Source organism: Canis lupus, chromosome 17 (genome assembly GCF_048164855.1).
Source record: "Canis lupus baileyi chromosome 17, mCanLup2.hap1, whole genome shotgun sequence".
Lineage (NCBI taxonomy): Eukaryota > Metazoa > Chordata > Mammalia > Carnivora > Canidae > Canis > Canis lupus.
In genome coordinates, this window is record NC_132854.1 from 6,188,289 (window position 1) to 6,214,930 (window position 26,642).

Consider the following 26,642-nt stretch of genomic DNA (forward strand, 5'->3'; position numbering starts at 1 on the left):
ACTGCACTCAACCTGTAGCACTTACTTTTTCACTCCTCTAACCTTTTAAGAAATCCTTTAGAAATGATTATCTTTGTTATGGTGATGACTTTACTCTTATTAGGAGGACTTATATGAAGTCTTTTAGAGTTTTCATGGAGAAAACGCTGCATTTAAGTTACAATACAGTGGTGATTCACAATCTTTTTGTTTTTTGTTTCTTATTTCTAGAGAAATTTGCCAAGAGTATCCCTAGCCCATTATCCTGGAAAAATTTCTCTGCATCTTCCCCTCAAGGATTCCTTAGACTTCAAAGAAGACTACTAGCAGATAGCTGGCAGGAGGAATAGGCCCCAGATGGAGATGTTATCAGCATCCACGTGTGCACACCTCTGGAAATGTTCACATTTTAAAATTGCGGAGTTAGCACGCTACGGTCACCTTTTGGGGCCCTGTTTGAGGTATATAGTTTAACTATTAATTTTGTACTTCAAAGAGAGTGCAATTCATGAATGCAGCTGCAGAGAATTTAAAATATTATCCCCACTATTGTGGTCTCCCCCAGTTTTGTCTTTAAAATATGAAAGATCGAATATAAACCTCTGGGTATGAATATTTAGGGTGGCAGTGTTTCTAAAACAGAAGACTGTCTCCGCCACATTTCTTCAAAGAACAGCTTTCCCTTTGCTTTCCGATGATATTTGTAAGGTTTGACTTTGCTGTCACTCAAGGAAAGAGGTGTTCATGTTGGTGAGGGGAAGATGCTTTACAAACATCAGTGCCTTTGAGGGATTGAAAATGTGGAACAAATCATATTATAGATTCTCTTTAACATATGAGTTTCACTGGGGGGGGGGAGGAAATGAAAGTTCAAGTTTTAAAATATTCTTTATTTGTTTTTGCTAATAATTTGCTCTTCATTTATCTTTTACTTGCTTCAAAAAATGACAGTTATTAATGCCAGAATATCAACTGGAAAAATGTTAAAAACCATCTTTAAGAAAAAAGTCATGTATCCTATATAGAAACATTCTATAAGTAATGTAAGTGGTGACATCCTATTGTGTTTGTTAGCATCAAATGATGAATTATAATTACTGTTCTGGTTAATTCACTGATATCTTCCAAACATGTCTCTGAGGGGTTCAAAAACCTGATATACTTTGTCATCATAATCTGTAAAATACTGTACTTCTCATGTGCCTTGGTGTTGTCAGTTGTCGAGTGTTTTTGTTTGTCTTGTTGTTTTTAAAATGTATTTATTTTAGAGAGAGAGAGAGAGGGAGAGAGAGGAAGGGATGGGAAGAGGGAGAGAGACACAGAGAATCTCAAGCAGATTCCTCACCAAACGCGAAGCCTGACATAGGGCTTATTCCCAGGGTCCTGAGATTACGACCTAGGCCAAAACCAAGAGTCAAATGCTTAACTGACTGAGCCACCCAGGGTACCAGTTGTATGGTTTTATACATAATGTTAGTTACTTCTTACCTGGGTATAAAGGAGTAATGTGGTCACCTGCCCTTGAATAATAACAAGATAGTTGGAAGACACATAGGAAATAATGGTAAAAGTACATCATATTTTGATACTGTTTAAAATTTATATTGATAATAATTATGACTTAGGAATAAATCTGAAATGATGAGCTATAAAATGTTAGTAAATTTAACAGTTAAAACTTTGGGTTGTACATTACAGAAAATCTAATTCAAATTGGCTTAAGCCAAAAGGATCGATCCACTGCCTCAGTTAACTCAACTTTGCAGTCATAGCAGGATGCAGGGGCTCAAAAGATACAGTTAGGTTTCAGCTTTTTTTTCCATCCTGATTTCACTTCTGTGGTCACAAGATGGTGACCAGAAGATTCCACATCATGTCACGTGGCTGGCTTCTATCTCTTCCTGAGGGGGAAGAGCAAGAGTCTCCTCAGCACATCAATCATAACTCTCATTGCCTGTCATCACCTCTGGTGAGCAAAAGCCAACTACTGATAGTATAGGCTTGGCCACACTGTCCTTGATAATCTTGAAGCAAGTGGACTGGAGAGAGTGGAGAAGGTGGATACCTAGGGGGAAATCTGGTGCAGTTACTGGAAGATTTGTTGGGTGTTTACTATAGTATGTCCTTGGAATGGAGATCTTTGTCCAGGCTCCTGGTGGCTCAGTTGGTTGAGCGACCACCTCTTGATTTCAGCTCAGATTGTGATCTCAGGGTTCTGGAATCCAGCCCCATGTTGTCAGGCTCCGTGCTCAGCAGGAAGTTTGCTTGAGTCTCTCAAGAGAATCTAAAGGTGAGAGGGACAGAGGGGAGAGAGTGATGAGATTAGGACATTATCCTTAGAGGAGGTTAGTTTTTGGTGTCTGTCTCCTCTGTTCCAAAGAGAAGGACTTAGAGTTTGTCCCCCCTTTCTGCTTATGGGGTGAAACTCAGAAACACTGAGGACAGGTGTTGAAGACCGCAGAAATGCAGGAGGTGAGAACCTGCGGCTACTGTTCTGGAGGTAAGTGAGGAGCTTGGGGCCGACACCAGAGTGGTTATCCCCATGCTCAAAGGGACTCTCACTTGGTTTTTAGGTTGTGTTGTCTCCATCTTGAAATTCCCAATTTTTGAACAGGAGTCCCTACATTTTCCTTTAACGCTGGACCCTGCAAATTACGTAGTTGATCGTGAGAAGGGCCACAGCTACACTGGGAGCTACAGGACCAGAAGTAAGCCACGAGAAGGAACTGTTGCAGAAAGTTTGGAATTTTAACAGATACACCGATTTCAGCATTTAAATGACTGAAATTAGATTCCTTTTATTATTAAAATGACTGCAGGACTTTCCGTGTCTGAGAATGATCATAAACACCAGGCAACCTGCTTGAGATGCTACCCAAGGGTTGGTAGCTGTCCACAAAGAAGGGTTTTGAGTGGGCAAGAGGAACAAGTGGACTATTTTCTCGTGTCCAGTAGAATCCTGCCCTTTCAGTCCAGCAATGGTGGCTGCAGATGAATTTTTGTAAATTCCCGTAGTAATTTTACACAGAAGGTAGATGTCTCGACCTTGTTTTTGAAATGATAAAACACAACTTGAAAAAGCATTTAAATACAAAATTTTTATTAACACCATAAAATAAATTGTTAATATTAGAAACATGTTTTATGAAGATGTGGCCTCCAAAAAAGTCCATGTATGGTCATCAGTGGGCTTTGGTAATAAAGCAAAACCCACCACTCAAACTACAGCAATCCCTCCATTTGGAGAGAATTGACTCTTCGTTGTGGTAGCTTATCCTATCAGAGTCATACTCTGTTGTTAAAGAGAGGAAATTAGATGTACTAACCAGAGAGTCACTCAAAGTACATTAAGGTCGAGACAGAAGCTAATGATAAGGAAATTCACAACCAAAGCCGACTTTCCTCCATGGATTCAAAGAGACATCTGAGGGAAGTGGAGAGGAAGACATCCTGTTGTGCCAGGTATTGGAAGTCAGCCTTAACTATACATTTCCTTGTTTTCATTAGCTTGGGTTACAAACTGAGCATTTTTTGAATGCCCCTTTGGAAAGCGAACTTCCTCTGTTTTTCTTACAAGTTCCAGGGTGAGTAAAAGACCTTCTGTAATCAGTAATCACTCATTTTATTTCTATTTTATGTAAGTTCACAATGAAAGACAAACTTCTTCATTATCATAATTACCTATCTTGTCCTGTGGAACAATGCTTTCTTTGTGCAACAAAACATTCTTCTAAGGATTTGGTAAAACTGGTTTTGCAGGTTTTCCTCTAGAGCAGAAACCAATCCAAACCAGCTGGGGGGATGGACTCCGGTATTTATTTTCACATATGGGCAGGTAAATATTAAATATGTGACCAGCAAATGTTTCCCCCTTCCCTTTTTTTTGAACACTCGAAGATAGCACAAAATTAGTGTTTGAGAATAAAACAAAAAGACCTCGAGCATTTTGTCATCACTCAAGACAGAGAAGCAGTGCTGGGAATCTGAGGCCAGGCCACTGCCCAGAGTACAGCCTGCATCCAGCACCGCTGCCTCACCTGCTTCATGGCAGCCTTGAAGTCTACCTGTGGCCAAGGGGGCTTGAAGTTTTGGCTCTATTTTTCTAAAAACAACAACAAGAAACCCACCAAATGACTCAAAAATTAGTGTGTGAATATTACTGAATTCATTTGTTGACTAAACACTGAAATTACATGGTTTATTTTTTTAATGACCCAAGTGAGTCTGTAGTTTCATGCCGTTCTGCCTTCCCTGACGTCAGTGAAATTGAGAAAGAAAGACATGCCAGGCTATAATAGCCCACCTTCAAAATTATAGTCTTGACTATTAAGATGAAGAAAGAAAGGACAGTTAGGTCAAAGTTTAAGATAAATTCCTCAGCTTTTAACAACATGAAAGTGACGTTGGATCAACATTATTAAATGCTAGTGTAACCCTCATTCCTGACGCCTCTTCGTGGAAGCAATCACTCCAGGCTGTCAGTTCTCTGTAGCAACATGCTTAGAGAAAACTTCGTTTCTATGCCAAGAATAAAATCCTAGCTCCCAAATATTTGCATAAGTAAACATTTTCAAATTCATATTCCACATACATGGTGAACTTCTTGGTGTTTGTAAATGTTTTTGTGATTAGTCTTCAAGTTTTTGTTGGACAGATGTGTGAAACTCACAATTGGAAGTGGGGTGTCGGGAAATAAAAATAAGGAGAATTTTATCCATTATTAGCACTTCAAATTATGTTTGGCTCATAAGGCCAGATTAGGAAAAATGCAAGATCTCAGACACAAGAATTTAGAATTTTAATTTTACCTGTCCTCAGTTTCATACCCCATATTTTCAAGGATCATCTAATCTGGCAGCAGCAGAGAGTAACTGGCTAAGACAAAAGATGAAAGATTCACCATCCCAGTGCGTCATAATGATTTCTTTTTTCTCTCCAGTTTAGCCAGCCTTAACTAGGCTTGTTTATATGACATCCCGTCTAAGATATCATAGTGAATGTGTACGTGGTGAATTAAAGTAACGGTATATAAGTAGATCTAATTATGCCCAATTCATCCTTATAAAAATCCTACTTCTAGATATTGGGGGAACAAAAGAGCTTTCTAACAAGGTATGGTTTGCCTGTTGCAAAATAGAAGATTATACTTTAATTCTATATTACTTTAGTGCATGTGAATTTCACTGCACAAATAATTTATAGAAGACTTACCTGAATAATTTCTTGAATAGGAGTCATGAATATCGGTCATTTCAAAGATTAAATTGTTTCCCATGATCCCAAAGAGAGCAACTAGTATACATTCCCCGTTCCTTTGTCCAATGTTATTTTTGGGTTCCTCTGTACATAAAACCCCTTAATTTAGTGACTTAAGATATAACTGAGCTTTAGTGCTTCTAACCTGATCCATTGGGTCTTTCAGAGAAATTGTGTTGGTACGAGGGAAGGATCAAGCAGGTTAGTACTCATGTCACTAATTCTTCCACTGAACATTCTTCAAAAAAATTTCCCCTCGACAGGAAAAAAAATGTTCTTTCTGCCTCTGTCATTCTGCAGTGTGTTTTGTGAGACATGGCTTATTTGTTCTTTCATCAAGTATTTATCGAGCATTTGCTCTGTGCCAGGTATTTTGCTAGAGATAGAAACTCAAAGAAAGATAATACACGCCCCCCGAAAGAGCACATAATACACTTTTGTGGGCTAATATGCGTCATATTTATGCACTGTTATGCATACTTTTAAGTATGAAATGGTCTGATATTTTTGTAAAGAAGTCTCCTGACTTTATGGTTTGCTTTTGCACACTTGCTAAAGTGGTTATTGTCAGGTAAGTCACCAGTGTTGACGTCTAATGGTACAGTGCTAATGGTATGAGGTGGTGGTTCTAGAATCAGGCTTCAGTGTGAATGATAAAGACATAACTGTTATCATTTGATGAGTAACAAGGTATTAGATGGAGAAAAAGGGGACAGAAAAAGTGAGGTGTACAGAAACCCTGAACAATCAAGGTGGTGTCTGAAAGGGATGCAATTGTATTTTAAGGCAACTGAAACCATTATTGGTCATCAGCAGAGAAAATAAATTGGTACCCTCATTTTTTAATATATCTCCTAAAAATCAATCAGCACTTACTGACACCTGTCAACCCTTTCACATTTTCTTATATGAGGAGTAAGTTTCAAGCTTGGTGGGTAGCTATTGATTTTGCGTCTTTGAAAATGAAAGTTTAGATTGGTCTGTTGGGGATCAGCATTGAGAGGCACAGGAGATGGTTGGTTCTATATTCAGAAGAAAGCCCTGCACTTCAGGGCAGAAGTGTGGGTCTCCTTCAGAATGAGAGGCCATTACTTGGCACATTTCTGTGTATGGTTGTCTGGATACCCCAACCACTTTAAATGGAACCATTAGAATCTGTGATGTTTAGGAGTGTGGTTTCAGAGGAGATAACAGTTGTCTCAGGAATATAATACAAACCCCCACACACCCCCAAATTAAGCTCTTTTGGGAAATAATTACAGTAGTATCCCCCATCTTTATTGAGATCTTATAATGGCCGGGTATTAAAAGTAGAGGCTTTACAAACAGTATTTGAGCCTTTAAACCAGCATGTATGGATGGTATTATTATTCTTATTTTCCCAGTTTTGAATCTGAGTTGCAGAGAGCTCAATAGTTTGTCTAAGACTCCACAACTTCAAAGTGTCAGATCTGTTGATAAAATCAAGTTGTGCCCCTAAAACCTTGGTTTTCACCATCATTCCACATTACCAATGATGAAATGGACTTTATGCCATAAACTACATGGCTAGGCATTTTTGGACAGCATTCTCCATTTCTGATACTTTCTCGTGTTCCAAATAAACCTCAGTACTAACTGTAAAGCATTGAAAGGCTGTGGATGGGCTCAGCAGCCCTGGTAATGGAAGGACACAGGGTGTCTTGATTCATGGGGTGATCATTATTCATGGTTGCACTTAAGAGATTCTGGTTGACTCGTATCTAGGAAATGTGGTAGCAAATAGAGGGTAGACCAATTTGTTTATCATGGAACCATTGGTCCAGAAGGGCAGCTGTGAGAGCAAAGGTGGAAGTTCTGAGCAAAGCTTTTAGCTGTTTATTTGCTGCTCTGATACCTTTGTCAAATGCTCTGTCCTGAGCGGATGACTTCTTGATAACTCGTGAACTACTGTAAAATGCTTTTGAGCCAGAGATCAAAGTTGCTGGGTCAGAACTGGTGATATTGCTGGTACATTTAAAGTTATAAACATTTTTATTTTTGATACTGTTGTTCTTCCCTGATATTGCAAGGACTTAGTTTTATCACAGTTGCCTTCGGATGATGTTTACTATGGATTGATATATTAGCTATTCAGTTTTACTGTCACATAAAAATTCCCATTTACTCAAGAGAGAGACTGTATATAAATCAGAAGTGAATAAAATAATGGCTTTAGTGGATGTAATTTATTAGTATTATGACTTTAATTAACTTGTTCATAATAATGAATATGTGAATTACCCGTGACTTCACCTGACAGAGAGATTAGTTAGTGTTTGTTCACCTTGAGCTTTTTCAGTGTTAGGGCAAGAATGACAATTCAGTGAACCCAAGTATTTCCATAGTCATGAAAAAACAAAGTTACACACAAAATAGTTTTCAATTAAGTTTCCTCATGATGTACAAGAGAATATTATAACCTATTACATGGCCAGTAGTCTGACTTTTTTTATCCAAGTTCTATTGAGATATATTTTAAATATAGTAAGATTCATTCATTTTAGGAAAACGTGTGCAGTTTGAGAAATTTTGGTAATCGATACAAGATTTTGGTAACCACCGCTGCTTGTACATTTTATGTGCAAATGCCTTAAACACTTTCGTTATCCTAAAAAGTTTCTCATTCCTGCAGCCATGAGGAACTACTGATGTGCATTGATGCGCTTCCCATCACTACTGTTTTCATTTTTCTATAATTTCATATAAATGGAATTATATGATATGTAGCCTATATTCATCAGGGTTCTCCAGAGAAATAGAAGATTACACATGTGTATATGTAATATACTTAATATAGAGGTAATACATATATATGATGTATATATATGGAGAGAGAAGAGAAAAAACATTAATGTTATTTTAAGGAATGGAGTCATTTGTTATGGGGGTTGACAAGTCCGAAATTTGCAATGCAGGCCAGCAGGCTGGAAGTTCTGACAAAAGTTGGAAGAGTTGATGCCTCATAAGTCCAAAGGCAGCCTGGAGGCAGGGTTCTTTCCTTTTTTGAGGGGGTTCAGTCTTTTCTCTGAAGGCCTTCAACTGATTGGATGAGGCCCATTCTTATTATGGAGGGTAATCTGCTTTATTCAAAGCATTAATCACATCTGATTTAAGTCTTAACCACATCTAAAAAATGCATTCACAGTACCATAAGGATGGTATTTGACAAAACAACTGAGTACCAGAGCCTAACTAAATTGATTTATAAAATTAATCATCACACAGCTTTTTGTGTTTGTTTCACTCAAGCATAATGTCTACAAGATTAATCCATGCTATTGCATGTATGAACACTTTATTCTTTAAATTGTTCAGTTGTATTCCATAGAATGAATATACCACAATGATCTATCCATTTGCCAGTTGATGAACCTTTGTATGTTGGGTTTTTGTCTCAGATGAGAAATACTGCTATAAACTATGACAATTCAATGGCTTTTAATATGGCTTTTTGAGTCCCATCAAAATGCAATCCATTTTACTCTGCATATTGCGGTATAGAAATGGCCAATGTTTACACTGCCCTTCAGGACTTAGCCTTTAATTTTTGCCTTTAATTTCTACCTTGTAATTTTCTAATAAGAAAAATGTAAAAGAGTCATTTATGTACATGATTTACATAAGCTATTTCATTTAATCTTTAGGGCAATTCCGTGATTAAATATATTTAGCTCCATTTTGCAGATGAAATAAATGGAAACATAGGGATATGTAGGGACTCGCCTAAGATGACGATAGTAGGAAGTTACAGAGCTGGAATTCAGAGCAGGATGTTCTGATTCCAAGCCCAGTTAACTTTGTTTGCTGGTAATAGCCAAGGGTGGGCCCAGAAAGTGATAAAATTGCAATAAAGCATTGGAAAGAGGTGTGGTCAAAGCTCAATCAACTTAAAGAATTACTTTCCCTGATTCAGAAAGAACATAAAGGCTTCACTAATCATGCCAAGTTTGGGGACTGGAAAAATCCAGTGAGTGTTATGACAACGAATTGGAAGGGTTGCTTGCCCATAGATGGCACAATTTGTCTCTTTGCTCAGGATCACTTTGTGCTTTCTTGAACTGATACAAATAAATCATGAGAAGATATGGTGGCAATTCAGGTAGGGCACTTAATGTTTTCCCTTGGCCCTGGAGTTGCTCTCAGATGATCTGCTGAAAGGTTCCTTACCCTTGACATTACTGCAGCCCACTGTCCTTCACCAGAGATTCTTTCTTCTTAATACAGGAGGAGTTCCTTAGTGTTGCTGTGATCAGTTCAGTGGGTAAAAACTTGGGGCAGACATCATTTCGTGTCCCAAGATAATTCAGTAGTGGCATAATTCCATTTCATGACTTGGAAATTCAGATTACTCATTCATTCAGAAATACTTATGGAGCATCTGCTAAAAAGCAATGCTATTATTAGAAGCATCTATTGCTTATTTAGCTATTACTTTGTAAGTTAACTTTTGATGTGCTTAATATTTTATAGAATTGAAACTAATTAATATATGATATAAATAATTTGTGCTCACTTTGACAGATGTTCTGTGCACTGTATTCTAGGCTTAAATCTCCTCTAAAGTAGCTGTGGATCTCTCTTATACAAATCAAGAAAAATGAAGCTCACTGAGATTAAATATTTTGCTCCAAATGACACAGCTCATAAATGATTGAATCACAATTAGAACTTAAGTCTGTCTGACTTTAATCTGTCTGCCCTTTAATCCAGGGGTCACCCAGTTTTTTCTGTAAAGAGCCGGGAAGTGAATATTTTAAGCGTTGTAGGCTTGAGACAAAGTTGAGGATGGTATATAGATAGTGGTGGAGTATATTATCTGTCAAGACTACTTAGCTCTGTGAATGTAGCATGAAAATAGTCATATATAATATATGAGCTAATGGTGCAGCTGTGTTCTAATAAAACTTTATATATTAAAATAGCTGGATTTGACCTGTACACTAAGGTTTGCCAAAATCTCCTCTAAACCGTGCTCTGTTGTTGCTTTTATTTGCAGGGAGAGAAGATCTATGTTAGTTTTAGGTTTTTAGATAGGTAAGGGTTTTAACCTAATGGTTCATTTAGAATGATTAAATGCCATTCAATATAATTTCATTTAGTCCTTCCTGTTTACAGAAGTGCAAGAAAATGGGAAAATTGTCACCTTAGACAATGCTAGTAGATGTAAGAACTCAGAACATTGAGTTACCTGAATAGAGGGTTGCTTAACACACACACGCACACACACACACACACACACACACACACAAAGCTGTATGATGTGATAATCTTCAATTGCCTAAAAAAGGAAATAGTTCAGTCCCTGTCTGTATAAATTGCTGGTTTATGTTCTTATTCTGTGAACAGCACACCACGCCAATTGTATCAGTTTCCTATCGCTGCTGTAACAAACTACTTCATTTTTACTTTTTATTCTTTTTAAAGATTTTGTTTATTTATTCATGAGAGACACACGGAGAGAGGCAGAGACACAGGCAGAGGGAGAAGCAGGATCCCACAGGGACTCTGATGCAGGACTCAGTCCCAGGACCCTGGGATCATAACCCAAGCCAAAGTCAGACACTCCACCACTGAGCCACTCATGCACACCCAAAACAAACTATTTCGAACAGTGGCTTCAAAGATATAACTTTACTCTCCTATGATATGGAGATCTGAGGTCTCAAGCCTAAAATTGAAGTGTCTACGGGGCTGTGTTCTTTTGGAAGCTCAAAAGGGCAAACCACTTCCGTACTGTTTGCTTCACATGGTGCCCACCTCCCTACGACAATAGGCACCCCCCTTCTCATCAGTCTCTACTTATATTGTCACGTCCCCTCTGACTGTGACCATCTGCTTCCCTCTTATTAAAATCCTTGTGATAACATTGGTCCCACCTGGATCATCCAGGATCATCTCTGCCTCTCAGGATCCTTCTTGTAATTTCATCTGTAAAGACCTTTTGTCATGGAAGGGTCATATATTCACAGGCCTTGTGGATTAGGGAGTCTTTGCGGGCACATGGTTCTGTCTACCACATCAGTGATGCTGGGCAGTGGGGGTGGGGAGACCCTCTAAGCAGACCATGTTCCAACAGAGGCATGTAACACCTTCCAGTTTCTGAAAGCCTGCTTAGTAAGAAGTCATGTCAACTGAGGTCTGTAATTTTTCACAAGACAAAATTATAAGCATTTCTGCGGCCTCCTCGCCATGCCCCTGCTGAGCGTGTATGACGTGACAGCCACACTGACTTCTTCTGAGTTCACTAGTTTATCAGTATGCTGGCATTCTCCTTGTCTCTTTTAGCCAAGCAATTTGTACCATTCAAAATGGAGCTATTGTTAAGGAAATGATTTAAAGATGATTCACATGTTGATGGTATTTAGCACCTACTGAAAGGATTTGTTAAATTTTCTCCTTTGCTGGGTTGCATGGAAATATGTAAAAGCTCCCTTTTAAGAGGATTTATATAAAAATGCCCCATGTTACTGTGGCTGTAAAACCAAACTTCGCGGGCGTTATTTGTTCACCCTTATAATTGTTGAGTAACACTGCATTGCTGGTGTATAGATTGGTCTTGCAGAATTTTGTGAAGAACACAAGGTGATGATTTTCTCACCATGAAAAGCAGCCATTGGGTGATGCTAGCCTGGTCTACACCAGGGGACATAAAAGCAAACAGAATGATATTCTTTGCACAGGGTCATTTAGATGAAGGGGAAGCAGAGTGATGAGCCAAACTGATTCCAAAGGCTTCCTAGGAGAAATTCTAGTGACTCTGGTGTAAAACCATCTCTACTAGTGTTCTCTTTAGCTCTGAAAAGATGGCATAAGCATCTCACTACCAAGCGGAGAGAACCAAAGAGGACAGTAATGATCGCAGTATTCTATATTATAATGTAGAAATTGCTTCTGTGAATCATGCTGGCTGGACGAAGATTAGTAGGGAGGTTGGAGCTCATTCTCACCGTTGGATCCGAGAGCCAGATTGCTTTCCCGAATAGGTTACAATACTATCTCGTGGCTCTGTCTTTGGCTGCAGAAAGTGTGAATAATGGAATTCTATTTTCAAAAGCATCGGGCTCCAGATATTTCCATGTGTGGTTAATCGCTGGCAGTAATACCTAGGCTGATGAGTAATTTTCTAACTTTAAAATTCCTTCACAGAAGGATATTCCCCAACTTAAGCACCAGGAAGCAGGATTTAAGTTAGATTTAAGAGCTGGCTGATGGAAAGGGTTATTAAATACTGAAACCAGTTATTGAAGGAGATGGTGAAGTCTTCTCTGGAGGTCTTTAATAATGGTTTAGGTGTTGTCTTGCCTGAAGGCAGAGGATATTTTTAATGTGTTGCATTTGCATATGAGGGATTTCAGGAAATCTTTGAGAAAGTCCTTAAGATACTCACTGGGGTAAAATGAATATGTATGGGCTGAGTTAAAGCACTATAGCTCCATGTGCCTTCTCTTTGAACAGCTGGTCATAATTTAGATAAGAGCTACCCCACAGCTCTCTTGTTTAGAGGAGTTATAAGAAAAAGCGTGTCCATCATAGACCTTTTGTAGAGCAAGACCTTCAAAAAAGGTGCCAGAAATTACATCTAAATTTGAGAAACAAGGAAAATCAGAAATTCCTCCAAGTTTGGGTCCTGTCCTAAGTCTTGGTTCTGGGTCCTGTTCTGACCCAGTGTCAGATCGGAGAATTTCAGGGTCATAAAGATAGAAACTTTATTAATTGTGCAGAGATCTGAGCTTCCTGGCTTGGAGAAAAGTTAAGGTTACTGAAGAACACAGTCCTGTTTCCCCACTCATGTTGGAAGACATGCGTTTGGCTGTGTGGGAATGTCAGGCAAGGAACGGGTTGTTACTGACCTTATTCGTATTGATCTAGTAAGTATTCCAGCAGAGGGGAACTGTTCTGCTGAAGGAGAGGGTAGAGGCCTGTGATTGTCTCAGAAATAGGATGGGTGCTCAGGTTGGAACGGGGAGTTTCTTTTCTTTATTTGGTAGTGCCTTCTCTTCTCTTCTGTTTGCTTTGGCAGAACAGACAGCTGTTCATTTTCAAGAAAGTTCCCTGTCGGTAGAGACCATTGGACTTGTGTGTTTCTTATCCTTGATTAGAGCACATGCCTAAAGCCAGGTGCTATTTCATGTACTTGTTGATAGCTTGCATTAACCAAAGAATCCCATGCTTCGTGGGTTGCACAGAGCTGGCATCATTCAATACTGTGGATGGCCTTAGTAGGTGGCTGGAGAGTTATGGGAATAGGCAAAAATGCAGACTAGAAAACAGAAAGATGATATTTAAAGGCATTATGTGTAATGTCTTTAACTCAACTGAACAATTGGTTACATACTTTAAGGCTCTCATCACGGTTCACCTTGTGAGGTCAATGCCACGGGCATCAGAATTAGGAGGAGGGTCTTTATCTGGTGACAAGGGCTTTGCATTGAAAGAAGTTGACAAGTTGCAGAGTGGTTGGCAATTACTAAGTGACAATTATAGCAAAGATTAAGTATTATATATAAACTAGTAGTTTCTTGAGAATTCTTTACCGTTCCCCTTTTTTTTCCTCTGTAATATCTGTTGACATTTCCTAAGAGATTTTGTTCAGTCTGAACTGATTTTCTTCCCTGAACCTGTTGTGCTTTTGTGTATTTTCCATCTTCGTAGGCACACAGTTCTTATTTGGAGTTCATTTCCTGTATTTCCCTCGTCAGTAAATAACATCATAGGCCAGCTCAACCCCCAGGAGAAACTGTATTCCTTAAAGAAAATTGTTTAGATGTAATTCTGTTTGAATCTGATTCATGATATTCTTCATTATACACACATTATATGTTCCCTCTACACATAGTGACACTAGTAATTGCATTTAGTTCCTGGCTTGTACTGTAATTGTTTATACTTGTTGACATGGAGCTTTATAATAACTTTATCCTGTATGCTTGATTTTGTGAGGGATGCAAAGCAGGATATTTATTTTATTTTATTTATTTTATTTATTTTATTTTTTTTAAATTTTTTTTTAGGATATTTATATTTTGAGGAATATAATGAACATATCATTAATATTAATTACTTATATCCTCAAATTTTACTCACACATTATTAATACACTGAGTTCTGTGGAGTTTTTACAATATCGGGTGGGTGGGGGAATGACTCCAAATAAAATCTTATGTTTAACACAATATTCTGATGTGATAACATGACCTTATTTAAGTGATAGCCATCTTTGGTAAATAACTAAACTTGCCACAAATGTGATAATTATAAAAGCATGTGTGGGTTTGCTCAAATAATGTATTGTAATCATTGTAACTCTTTGCAGACTATTAACTGGTGTGCTTATAAATAAGGCATGTTATGCAAGAACTCCTGCCTACAGGCTTAAAATCTATGTCACTCAGTGGTCAAAATTTGGACACAAATAAATATTGGCAACATGAAGGGATTGTTTTCTTGGTTTCGGGGTTATGGCTAGGAATCTACGGATGACATGTGAAATTAAATTCTTAAGTCACTTGAAATGTAAGGAAGGAAGTCATTACTATACACATAGATGCTTATATGAGAAGCGAAGAATGGAGAAAAATGAGCAATGGTTTAAAAACAAAGACCTAGGGATCCCTGGGTGGCGCAGCGGTTTGGCGCCTGCCTTTGGCCCAGGGCGCGATCCTGGAGACCCGGGATCGAGTCCCACGTCGGGCTCCCGGTGCATGGAGCCTGCTTCTCCCTCTGCCTGTGTCTCTGCCTCTCTCTCTCTCTCTCTGTGACTATCATAAATAAATAAAAATTAAAATATATATATATATATATATATATATATATATATATATATATATATATATATAAAAACAAAGACCTAAAGAGCCTTCGGATGAATGAAGGCAGACCTTGGAGTCTGGTCCCAATCTATGGGTTAAATACTCCAGCAGGGCCTGAGTCTAGGTCTGTGCCCAAACCTTGCGGACTCGCTGCCAGCCGCTGGGGATACAGAGTAACGGGGACAATACTCCTTGCACAGAAAGCAGTCACCAGTGCTATATTCAGCAGCCAGGGCAGGTGCTACGAGGTCCCCGAGCGGGGAGAGCTCCTTGGAACCCAGATATGGGGCCAGGCGCCCCAACCTAGAGTGCTCAGAGGGGGCTCGAGAGGGAAGGTGGTAGTTGAATTCCGAAGAGCCGCAGGGGTGCGGGGGGTCCAAGGGAGGTGGGTGCTCCCGGCGGGAGACCGCCTGCAAGTCACGGCGAGGGGCGGGAAGCCGCGTGTCCGTGGGCGGGCGAGCCAGGCCGGAACTGTGGGGCCGCCAGACGGGACGCGGCCCCGGGGGATGGGGCTGCAGGTGCGGGGGGGGCGCGCAGTGCCGCCCGTGGGCCCCATGGAACCGCAGCGCCCTTAAACTCGGAGGCCCCTCGGCGTGGACGGCCCGTTACAGCGGACCCCGCGGAGAAGCGCGCAGAGCCCCCCGCGCGGTCCCCTCTTTCCCGCCTAGAGGAGCCCCGAAGGCCGCGGGAGCCGGAGCGGGGCAGGGCAGGGCAGGGCAGGGCAGGGCAGGGCAGGGCTGTGCGCTCGGCGGGAGGGGCTCGAGGCGCCAGCCCCTGGGGCCTCCCTGGGCAGCGGCCCCCACCCGGGTGCGCGCGGGGAGGCCTTGGCGGGGCGCAGCGAGGGACCCCGGGGGGGGGGGGACTGTCGCCCGCGATGCCCCCGCCCCCAACCCCAGGAGGAGGACGTGGAGTCGCCGCTGCCGAGCCTGGGGAGGAGCCCTCCGGGGGGCGGGGGGGCGTCCGAGGACACAAAGGCCACCTCCCCTCGGATAGGAGTTAGGATGTGTGCTCCAAGCGAACCCAGAGAAACAGGGGGCTGTGAAGCCCCACTTGTGGTGCCCGGAACCGGTTCCCTCCCGTCCCCTCAGCCGCCCTTGCATCCCCAGGTGGCCCCTGACAACCTGGGCACCCGGTGTGGACGCGGGTAGTCTGCTTTCCCCGCTGGCTGCCAGGCTCCTTCCTCCTCCCTGCCTGTCCCTCCCCCCCCACCCCTGTCCCTACCCCCCTGGCCTGTTTCCCGCCTGACCCTCTCCCCACCGCCTATCCCTGCTCTTCCCCCCACCCGTCCCTTCTCTCCGCCCTCCCACCTGTTCCTCCTCCCCACCCCCTCCCTCCTGCCCACCCCCTGTCCCTCCAACCTCTGCCCCTTGGGGTTGTGTCCACGAAGCCTCCCTGTGAGGGCAGTCCCGTGGCCTCGGCTGCCAGGCACAGTGCTTCTTCAGGAACTCCCGTGGATGGGGAGAGCCTGAGCCCCTGTCCCTGGAGGGAGGCTCTGGGGACCACCAGGTCAGCCTGGACCCACTGGGGTTCTGCTTCCCTTGAGGGGACAGCCTGCCTGAGATGCAAGGATGAGGCAGAGGGAGAGTTCTGACAGCGCCCAGGGGTTGAAACCCTTGGGTACTAGCCTATCTCGTGGTACTTGCTGGATTCCCTTTGGGTTTGGCTTCTGGCACTTTCCACTAGTCTCTACCTGCAGGTTCCCGAGATTCCTTCCTGGCACTGGCTTGACCTGAATTGCCCGATTCTTCTAGTGGTTTCCTAGGGCTGCCTTCACGTACCAAGAATTAGATGTTTTGAAACAGAAACTTATCCTCTGTTATGGAGTCTAGAAATCCCAAATCAAAATACCGGCAACGTCCTGCTCTCCCTGAAGGCTGTAAGGGGAGAATCTGTCCCATGCTGTTCTCTCAACTTCTGGCATTGCCTGCAATCCTTGGTGCTCTTTGACTTGTAGGGTATCACTCCCGACCTCTGCCTCCATCTTCCTATGATGCTTTTTCCCTGTTTTTATCTTTCTTCTGTGTCTGTGTCTGTGTCTGAATATTGGTCTTTACATGCCCTTCTCCCATGTCAGCGTCCAATATATGCTGATTCTAGCACTCTCAGAATTTCACATCAAGCCTGCACCTGTAAAGCCTCCAGAGGATTAAACATCAGAGCTGTGGTAAATGCTGTGATTTGAGTTAAAATTCTGTCCACAGCCTGAACAGAGTGGAAGATGAGAAATTCGAGGCAAGTCCTTTAAGAGCCTTCCTTGTGAGGTGATGGAATGAGAATGCTGTTGGGGAAGAGTGTATGGTTGAAGCAAGATGTCTTACTGTTTGAATGTGAAGTTAGGTTTGAAGAGAAGTTTCAGGAAACTTAAGAGTCAGGAAGCTAGATGCCACCTGGCCAGCAGGTATTTTAAATTTGGACTGGATTCCAGGGGAGCCTGGGTTGAATACCTGCCAACTGGGAATGTGGTTCTGGTGGTTTGAGTGCTTGGCCTTTCCTCGGTGGTCCTATTCTGAAGCTCTGTCATGGGCCTGTAGTATGCATGAGTTTCTCCTTCTGTGACACAAGGTAGGAATATAGACAACATTCATTATTTTTTCCAGTTTTTTTTTTGTCATATAATTAACATTTAAAAGACTTTTAAAAATGTTCTTTGTCCTATGACCTTTGAGTGACATTGAAACAACTTCCCCTTGAGGATGTTGTCTACTAAACAAGTTTGTATAGGTGCTCCAAACAAGTTTGGAGCCCTGTCCGATGGCCCCAACATCCTTCAAGGCAACAGCTGGCATGTTGGTCCATCAGTTCAGCATTTAGATACCCTTCCTAGCTTTTATAGAATTCTATAATCTCAAGGTTGGAAGAAACCTTGTTGTCTGGGCAAGGATGTTGACCTCATGCGGAAATCCTTCCAGGATATTCCTGAGAAGTGGTTGAACACTGCTGGTGATGGGAACTGCATGTCCTTCGATGATTGCTCATTTGTTTTCAGATGTTCTGATTCCTAGAAAGTTCTTATATTGAACTAAAGCCAACTTTTACAGTTTTCACAAGTTGGTTTGATATCTGGAGCAACAGAGTCCTGAATCTCCAATCTGACAAGTCTAAGTATTTGAAGACTGCTAGCATGTACCTCTCAATCTCTTTCCTAGGCTAAGCAGTCTCAATTTTTCAATTGTCACCAGTTTTTTTCAATGGTTCTTCAAATGTCAAATTTCCTTTCACTATTTTGGCTGTATTTCTCATAAAGCACCATACGTTGTCCTATCTTAAAATATGGGCACTAGCATTAGAACAAAGCCCTCCAGGTATTGTTTGACTGGCAAAATGTAGAGCAGAATATCCTCTCCATTTTCTGTAATCAAAGAAAATTGCTGGCAATTACACTCCTAGGATATTCTTTTTCCTATAAGCTCCTCTCCCACCTCCGCTTAGCCTTCCCTATTCTTACCTCAATCTTGTCGTGATCGATTTCTTTGTTCAATACAGATCTATGGAGCGTGTTCGGTAAAGTATTCTGATGCACGTTGGGCTTTCAGAATGGAAGAAACCCATCTCTGCTATAAAGGAGGGTAGAGTCCAATTGAGGCAAAATACAAGGAAATAATACTGAAAGGACAGATGGATCAGAAGGAGCACTGACTACATTGGAGGAAGGAAAGACCTGTAGTAGAACTAGAAGGTATTAACTGGATGGATTTCTTTTATCCAAGGAGCATTGCAGTCCGTGCCGGTTGCTCTTGGCACTGAAGATACAGTAGTGAACAAAAGAATGTGCTTTCTCTCTCAGAGCTTGCAGTTCAAAAACAGGAGATGAAAGAACCCCAGATGATCTGTAGTAGCCTTCATCTAGAACAGGGGTCTGGAATGAGAACATATTGGCCAAATCTGGTCAACTACCTTATGTAAAGTCTCACTGAAACAGAGCTATACTCATCCGTTTATGGTTTCTGGCTACTTCTGTGCTACAGTGAGAGTTGACAAATGGTATGCAGAGACCAAAAGCCTGGAAATACCTGCCCTGAACCCTTTAAGGAACATTTTGCTAAACTCTGATAGAGGATTAGATGAGAGTAGTGAGCACTGGGGAGAGGGGAGGGCCTCTTTTGAGAGAGGCTGGTCAGAGGAAACCATGTTGATGAGGCAGCATTTGAGCACAGACTTGAAGAATTGCTAGTCAGACTCACAGATATCTAGAGGAAGAATATTCTAGGCAGAAGGAAAAGCAAGTCCAGTGGCCCTGGGGAGGAATTCAGTTTGGTGTGTCCTAGAGTACCTGCAGCTGGTAGAGGGAGGGGGATCCTAGATGAGGCCAGGGAGGCTTTGATGAGAGCACAGCCCTTACCTGGTGGACATAGGAACAATGGGCAAGTTGTGAGCAGAGCAGCGATAGCCTTCAGCCACCCTTACAAGAAGCTGTTGGGGCCAAGGCAGGAGGGGAGGGCAGAGGAGAGAACATGGCAACTGTGGGGCTGTGCTAGGGTGCCGATGCTACAGACAGTGACAAGGGGACAGTGGCAAGGAGCCAGATCTTGTCCATTATCCACAAGTAGTGGCAATAGGATGTTCTGGTGACCTGGGTTTGTGGTGGGGGGTGGGGGGTGGCAGGGAACATGAAGGAGGAAAGAGTCAGCAGTGGTTTCATTGTAAAAACTTGATTAAAAAAGAAAATCAAACTTACAAAAAGTTGTGAGACTAGTTCAAGGAACACTAGCTATACCCTTTACCTGGACTCACCTGTTAACGTTACCCCATTGGCTTCATTTGTTCCTCTTCCCCCTTTGATATGCACACATATGTATGTATAGATTCCTGTGTATTTATAATGCCATATGCATGTGACCATGTGCAATTATCTTGAATCATTTAATAAATTAGTTACAGGGCACTATGCTCTAATGGCCATCTTGCTCCTAAATATATCAGCATATTTCCTAATGAGGATGTTCTCAAATAATTAAAGAATAAATAACTATGTATTTAGGTATGTTGAGCTACTCCTAGGGCATTACTTGCTATTCACTTGATGGGGGGGATACATTAAAGAGCAAGCAGCAAGAGCTACTTCTGGTGGCAGGAGAAATTGGGAGTTCAGTTTGACATGTGAAACTTGAGTTATCTGTTAAACGCTTGAGAATGTTAAACAGGCAACTGGACAAGAGTCCGAGGTTCCTGGCATTCGGCTATCTGGGAGATGAGAAAGAACAAGTAAAAGGAGGGATGCCTACGGGTGGCTCAGTGGTTGAGAGTCTGCCTTTGGCTCAAGCCATGATCCCAGGGTGCTGGGAGTGAGACCTGCATTGGGCTCCCTGCAGGGAGCCTGCTTCTCCCTCTGCCTATGCCTCTGCCTCTCTGTCTGTGTCTCTCATGAATGAATAAATAAAATCTTTAAAAAATCTTAAAAAAAGAGGGATCCCTGGGTGGCGCAGCGGTTTGGCACCTGCCTTTGGCCCAGGGCGCGATCCTGGAGACCCGGGATCGAATCCCACATTGGGCTCCGGGTGCATGGAGCCTGCTTCTCCCTCTGCCTGTGTCTCTGCCTCTCTCTCTCTTTCTCTCTCTCTGTGACTATCATAAATAAATAAAAAACATTTAAAAAAAATCTTAAAAAAAGAGAACAAGTAAAAGGACATTAAGAAATATGGACATAAAATGAGTGTTGAAATAACCTGGCACCTGGAGGAAGTTGTGGGGTTACTGGAGTTCTTTATTTTAGCTTGGAATCCTCTGTGTCTCTCTACTGATGAGAAACAACCTCAGGATAGCCAGGGGATGATGATTCAGGAGAGAAGAAGGAATTCCTGGAGTGACCCCCTTGAGTAGGAGAGAAGGGATGGGCTCTAGTGACTGTGTGGAAGCCTCAGTCTTCTGTAGCAGTAGGAAGTTCTGCCATTATTATAAGTAAGAAGGTAAAGATGGGATATAGGAACTTGGGCCATAAATTTTATTGAGAGTGAGTGGAAGTCCTTTTCTGTCTGCTTCTGTTTTTCTCCTAGAAATCAAAGACTCACTGTGAAAAGAGAGAAGATGAAAGTTTACATGTTTAAGGAGAGAGGTCAGTCTTCTAGGAGGTAGCAAAAGACCTACTGGTGGCACTGCGGGCCCCCGTAAGCTTAGATATCCAGAAAGATCAAGCCTGTCACCTTGCTTGTGTTCTGTCCACTTGCCTTCAGCTATCTTAGTAAAGAATGTCCATTTGGATTGAAACAAGGACTGGGGTTTTGCCAACAAGTGTGAAGGAGAAGGGCAGGACATTCACGGTTCATTCAAGGGGTACCTGTGATGAAGGAGCTGGAATGGAAGCTGAGGAAGAAGGTGAGTAAGGAAGTGATGGGGGGTAAGCCAGAAAGAAAAGTGGGATATCAAGGGGTTACAGGGCCTGGTGGGGGAAAAGAGGTGGTGATGGGATTGTCAAGATGGCCATTGGAGCTGGAAAAGGAGGAGGTGGTATTTAGAGATGGGGCTTCTGCAGGTGGTCTTGCCTTTGAAGGAGACCATTTAGGTCAGTGTTCTGAATGCTGTTGTATGGTGGGGTGGCTGGTATCCTAGAGGCAGAAGGCATTCCTGGAACTCACGGGGCAGAACACTGGCCAGGTATGTGTGGAAGGGAGCAAGATCAGAGAAGGCTTCTCAAGGAGCCCACATCTGAGCAGAGTCTTAATATGCAGCATGCATTTGACCTTGGGGTTTTCATGGATCTGTTACTACCCTGAAAAAGAGTTAAGATGGAAAAAAACCACTCCACTGAACATTTTATTTTCACTAACCAGTTATTTTTTTTTTAAAGATTGTATTTATTTATTTATAAGAGACACAGAGAGGGAGGCAGAGATAGGCAGAGGGAGGCAGAGACATAGGCAGAGGGAGAAGCAGGCTCCCTGTGGGGAGCCGGATGAGGGACTGAATCACAGAAACCCTAGGAACAATCCCTGAGCCAAAGGCAGATGCTCAACCACTGAGCCACCCACGTGCTTCCTTCATTAACAAGTTTTGTTTTAGGTTTTCTTCAGATGTATCTTAGTATTTGTATTGTATGCTTATTATGGAGGAATTGCTCAGTCTAAGGGATCTTTCGATCTTTAAGAATCCTTAGTTGAATAAAACAGCACATTATACAAATTACATTTTAAGGCACTGTGTTCACAAATGCTAAAAATAGAGAAATGCAGACTGTAAAGGAAGTAGATGTGCCTCAAATGTGAAGCTACCAATGACCTTTGCCAACTAGGCATACTGGTCAAAGACTTAGGGTAATACTTTGGTGTCTAAATGGTACTCAATAATCTCAGATCTTCAGATTCTGTGCCACCAGGCCACGTAGACCTTTGTTTCCTAAAACTTCCTGTTGAGCAACTGGGAGAGGGGGGATTCAGGGAGGCCTAGTCTACTTGGTTAACCCATTTCAGAGACTCTAAAAGAATGTTGTCATTGATTATAGAGAATACAGACCAGAGGTAAGATTCAATAAATACACACTTACAACCAATTACTTTTAGGTTTTAATTTAATTTGGTTCTTTGCTTAAAGCTAAACTTTGTCCTAAACTAATGGATAGATTCTTCACTTGTGAAACTTTTAATTACTTAGTAGTTCTCTCAGAAGAGAATCAAGCTCATGTTTTTTGCTTCATCATAATCCTTGGATAAAGGCAAGCAGGATCCTTTTGAGAGACGAAGCTTTTGAAGGAAAATGCATATGTAATTGGTTGTGTGGTTTGGATGAGAAGGAAAGGGATTTAAAATTGGTGGGCCTCATTTAAGGTTTAAAATGTAAGTTTTAATCAAGCACAGATCTTAAAAAGCATAAGGGTCACTGCCAATGATTGGTTGTAATATAGCTCAGAGAATGTATTGCAAACGTTCCCTTATCTTTGGAGTTCCTTACTTTAGCCAGATCTTATTTAATACGGGGGGGGGGGGGGGGGGGAGGAGGCGGGGTTATCCATTGAAACATGATACATTCAGCTAAGGTGTCCTGTTCTTTGCATAAAAACAGAAACAACACACTAAATTATCCTGGTTCTAATTGCCTCCTGTTTTCACACTAAAATAACCTACTTTTATAAAGTAATGTCATTTGAATTGTGTTCTTTAGAGCAGAAATGAAGTCGTTCTTTGTAAATCAACTAGGCTACAATTCTTTCCTTTCATGAACTTACAATATTGTGCATAAAGGATGACCTATTCTTGGTTACCTTAAAGTGTTATTTCAAGATTTGTTTTTAAGTAGCTGATTCATAAGGTGTAGGACCTCCTTTATTCAATGTGCATCATTCAGTAGCCCTTCATTAATCATGTGCAGTTACACATCATGTGCTTGATACTGGGGATGACCAAGTAAGCCCTTCACCTAAGTAAAACCTGCAGAAGACTGGTTCTCAACTGGGGACCATGGTACCTGGGGAGTATTTAGCATGTCTGTGGCCAATTTTGATTGTGGTGACTAGGGTGGACCTCTAGTGCATAGAGGTTAGGGATGCTATGAAACCTCTCACACTGCACAGGACAGCCCCCGTTTCAGGATTATCCAGTCCAAAAATGCCCGTAGTATCAAGATTGAGAAACCTGGATTTTGAAGGAGCCTGTAACAGCTACAACAAAATAAAACTAAGTGCTAAAACGGAGCTATCGTGTATAATGTGCTCTCACAACTCAGAGGAGGCAGCATCCAATCTTGACAATGGTGGGAGGAGGTGGGGTTGTATGGAAGACTTCTTAATCCATGGTTAGTGGAGGCTTGAATGCGGAGTAGGAATTTGCTTGAAGGTGAAGATAGATGTGTTTTCTAGTAGAGGAAACCTCCTACAAAAGGTGCTAGAAGCTAAGAGGTAGTCAAGGGTGACTGGGGAATGGTGTAGTTAGTATAGCTGATCCAAATGAAAGTTACTTGAATCAAAGCTTTGAATGCAGGTGAGTAGTCAGACAGTGAAGATGTTGGATTGTCTAGATCAGTGGAGGACCATTGAAGAGTAAGCACAGCTGTGACCTAGTTACATGGAATCTTTGGTCCTCTTGACAGCTGTGCAGAACATGATGTGGTGCTGATTATTGCAGCCAGTTAATTGTCTGGAGTAAATGAGAGAGATGAGGTGGGTGAAGAATCTCTAATGATCTTTAGAAGGCAGAATAGCAGACCTTTGTAACAAACTCACTATGAAGAGTAAGGAGTGGTGGGGGTGGAGGGGAGCGTCAGAAATGTCCCTGAAGATTTGGCTTAAGATGTTGAATAGATACTAGTTGTCATTACATGAAATATGAACTCCATGCTGGGAAAGATGGTGAACTCCAGTTGGTACTTAGTGCTGCTACCAGTGGGTCATCTGGTTAGGATAAAATGTCTGGGAAAGGAAACCGCAGTTGTCCTGGAGTGCTCAGTGTCTCTGTAGAAGGAGAGTGATTCAGTGACAAAAAACTTAGGAACACGGAGACTCGAGAGGCAAGACAGCCATAGGTGGGTCCATAGAGGAAACAAAGGACTGATAAGAAGTAGAAGAGAATCAGAGTATAGTCAGTGGTATAGACTGAATATTTGTTCCTTTGAAGTCCATGTGGTGAACTTAATCCCTGATGTGGTAACATTTGGGGATGGGGTCTTTAGCAGGTGATGAGGTCATTTGGGAAGAGCCATTGTAAACAGGATCGGTGCCCTTATAAAAGAGACCCCAGCAAATTAACCCCCTCTGCCATGAGGACCCAAGGAGAAGATGGCCATCTATGAACTAGGAAGTAGGTCCTCAGTGGACACTGTTGGAGCTTTGGTCTTAACTTCCAGACTCTAGAACTGTGAGAAATTTCTGAAAGTCACCCAGTCTATAGTATTGTTATAGCTGCCCAAATGGATTTGGAGAGTCAGAGAACCCAAATAGGACAGTTTTAGGGATGATATGTTCCTTGGTGTCAAGGAGGCTAGATGTCCATTTGCTTCAAGCCCATTGATTGTGCAGGGGGAGCACACTGGTGATGAGACATTCCCAACTAAAGTGGGATAAGGAGGACCTAGAGGATGTGGGAGCAGGAGGCCATGCACTTTGAGAAGACTTGGCTGAAGATGGAAAGCATGCTAGAGGGGAGATAGCAGTGCTTAAGGCTGGAGTTGAAGCAGGCATGCTTACCTGGGGAGATGCAAGGCCAGAAGCATTTTATTATTATTATTTTAAGTGCTTGTTGATATTGCTATTTTTAAGAGATTAAAATTGTTTCAAAGATTACTGAACCATCAACCTCCGCTAGACATAATACCAAGGGCACAGAAAGGATATAGACCCTTTTGAAAACATTCAACATCTCAGTTTCCTTACAACAAAAGACATTCCTTTTAGATTAGATGGGCCTTGGATGGGAGAGTAGTTCATAGTCCGGGGCTGAGTGAAGTGTGGGTATGGTTCTTTGTGGTTAGGGTTGGGGCGGGGGGATGGACACAGAAGGACAAAGGGGCAAACTGAATTACAGCAGGCAGCAAGATAGAAAGTGCTGTCTGAAAACTCTTACTAGTTTTAGAAACAGAATGAAAAGCCCAGACCAGAGTACCTTCCTGCTGGCATGCTGAAAACTTAATTGTAAGTGCATGTTTGGCTGTGGGAATGCTGTCTGGTAGGAGATTCTACTGAAGCATCTTCAACCGAAATGAGAGAGAGCTCAAGAGATGGTTGCAGCCTCCTGTGACCACATGCCCAGTACGCAGCGGTTAATTCTGTGATCCCTTATGGTGTAGTTCTTTGTTACTATCCTTTAGCATTCTGCTTATTTTGTTCATCAATCTTTGTTAGTCTTCTTCCACTGAGATTTTAGGTTCTGATTAGTGAGATGTGTCCGTATTCCCAGTAACTTTTCATACTTATGGACAAATGGACATCTAGCCTCCTTGACAGTGAGGTGCTTAATACATAATAGGCAGCCAAAAGATATATGAAATTGAACTGAGGGATCCCTGTGGCTCAGCAGTTTGGCGCCTGCCTTTGGCCCAGGGCGTGATCCTGGAGTCCCGGGATCGAGTCCCATGTCGGGGTCCTGGCATGGAGCCTACTTCTCCCTCCTCCTGTGTCTCTGCCTCTTTCTCTATGTCTATCACAAATAAATAAATTAAAAATTATAAAAAAAAAAGAAATTGAACTGAAATCTACTTGATTGCAGGATACAAAAGGGGAGAAGCAATCCAGGTTTGGTAAGAATGTATACACCTGGTATTTTTACTGGTATGATTTAATTCAAAGCCTATAACGCAAGCATCTATGAATTCTTTCAGATCTATGGACATTAAGAGCTTCAGCATCCATTTATTGGGCATGATGTAAATTCTCCAGAGGAGAGAGTAAGTTCAGGCTGTAGAAGTGGCCTTCATAACAGATTCAAAGAGCAACTCACTTACTTTATTTATAACTTCTCCTTAACCGTACCTCTCTAAAATGGGCAAAACATTACCTGCTTTACAGGGATGATACAAAATGTGAACATTTGTGTGCTTCCCTTGGGGTGAGTTTTATTTTCCAAAATCTCTAAGTCTTTTGGAAGACGCTTAAGAGAGTGTTTTTTTGCAATGATAACTCCTCATCCTCGGTTGGAGAATAATTCAAAAATTATCAATGGT

At 41.9% G+C, this 26,642-nt stretch overlaps 1 long non-coding RNA gene across 4 annotated transcripts in view; it reads left to right on the top strand.

The window, feature by feature from the left end:
* The first annotated feature begins 2,199 nt into the window (after window positions 1–2,199).
* The window catches only part of LOC140607856 (uncharacterized), a 160,215-nt gene continuing 135,772 nt past the window's right edge, over window positions 2,200–26,642 (top strand). Inside the window, exons 1-3 of one of the 4 annotated variants that reach the window (XR_012009774.1) lie at window positions 2,203–2,479; window positions 21,056–21,114; window positions 21,233–21,374. This is a non-coding gene — a long non-coding RNA (uncharacterized lncRNA). Of the gene's footprint in view, window positions 2,480–21,055; window positions 21,115–21,232; window positions 21,375–26,642 lie in introns of all 4 variants that reach the window. The other 3 variants (XR_012009772.1, XR_012009769.1, XR_012009771.1) reach the window with 3 other exon arrangements.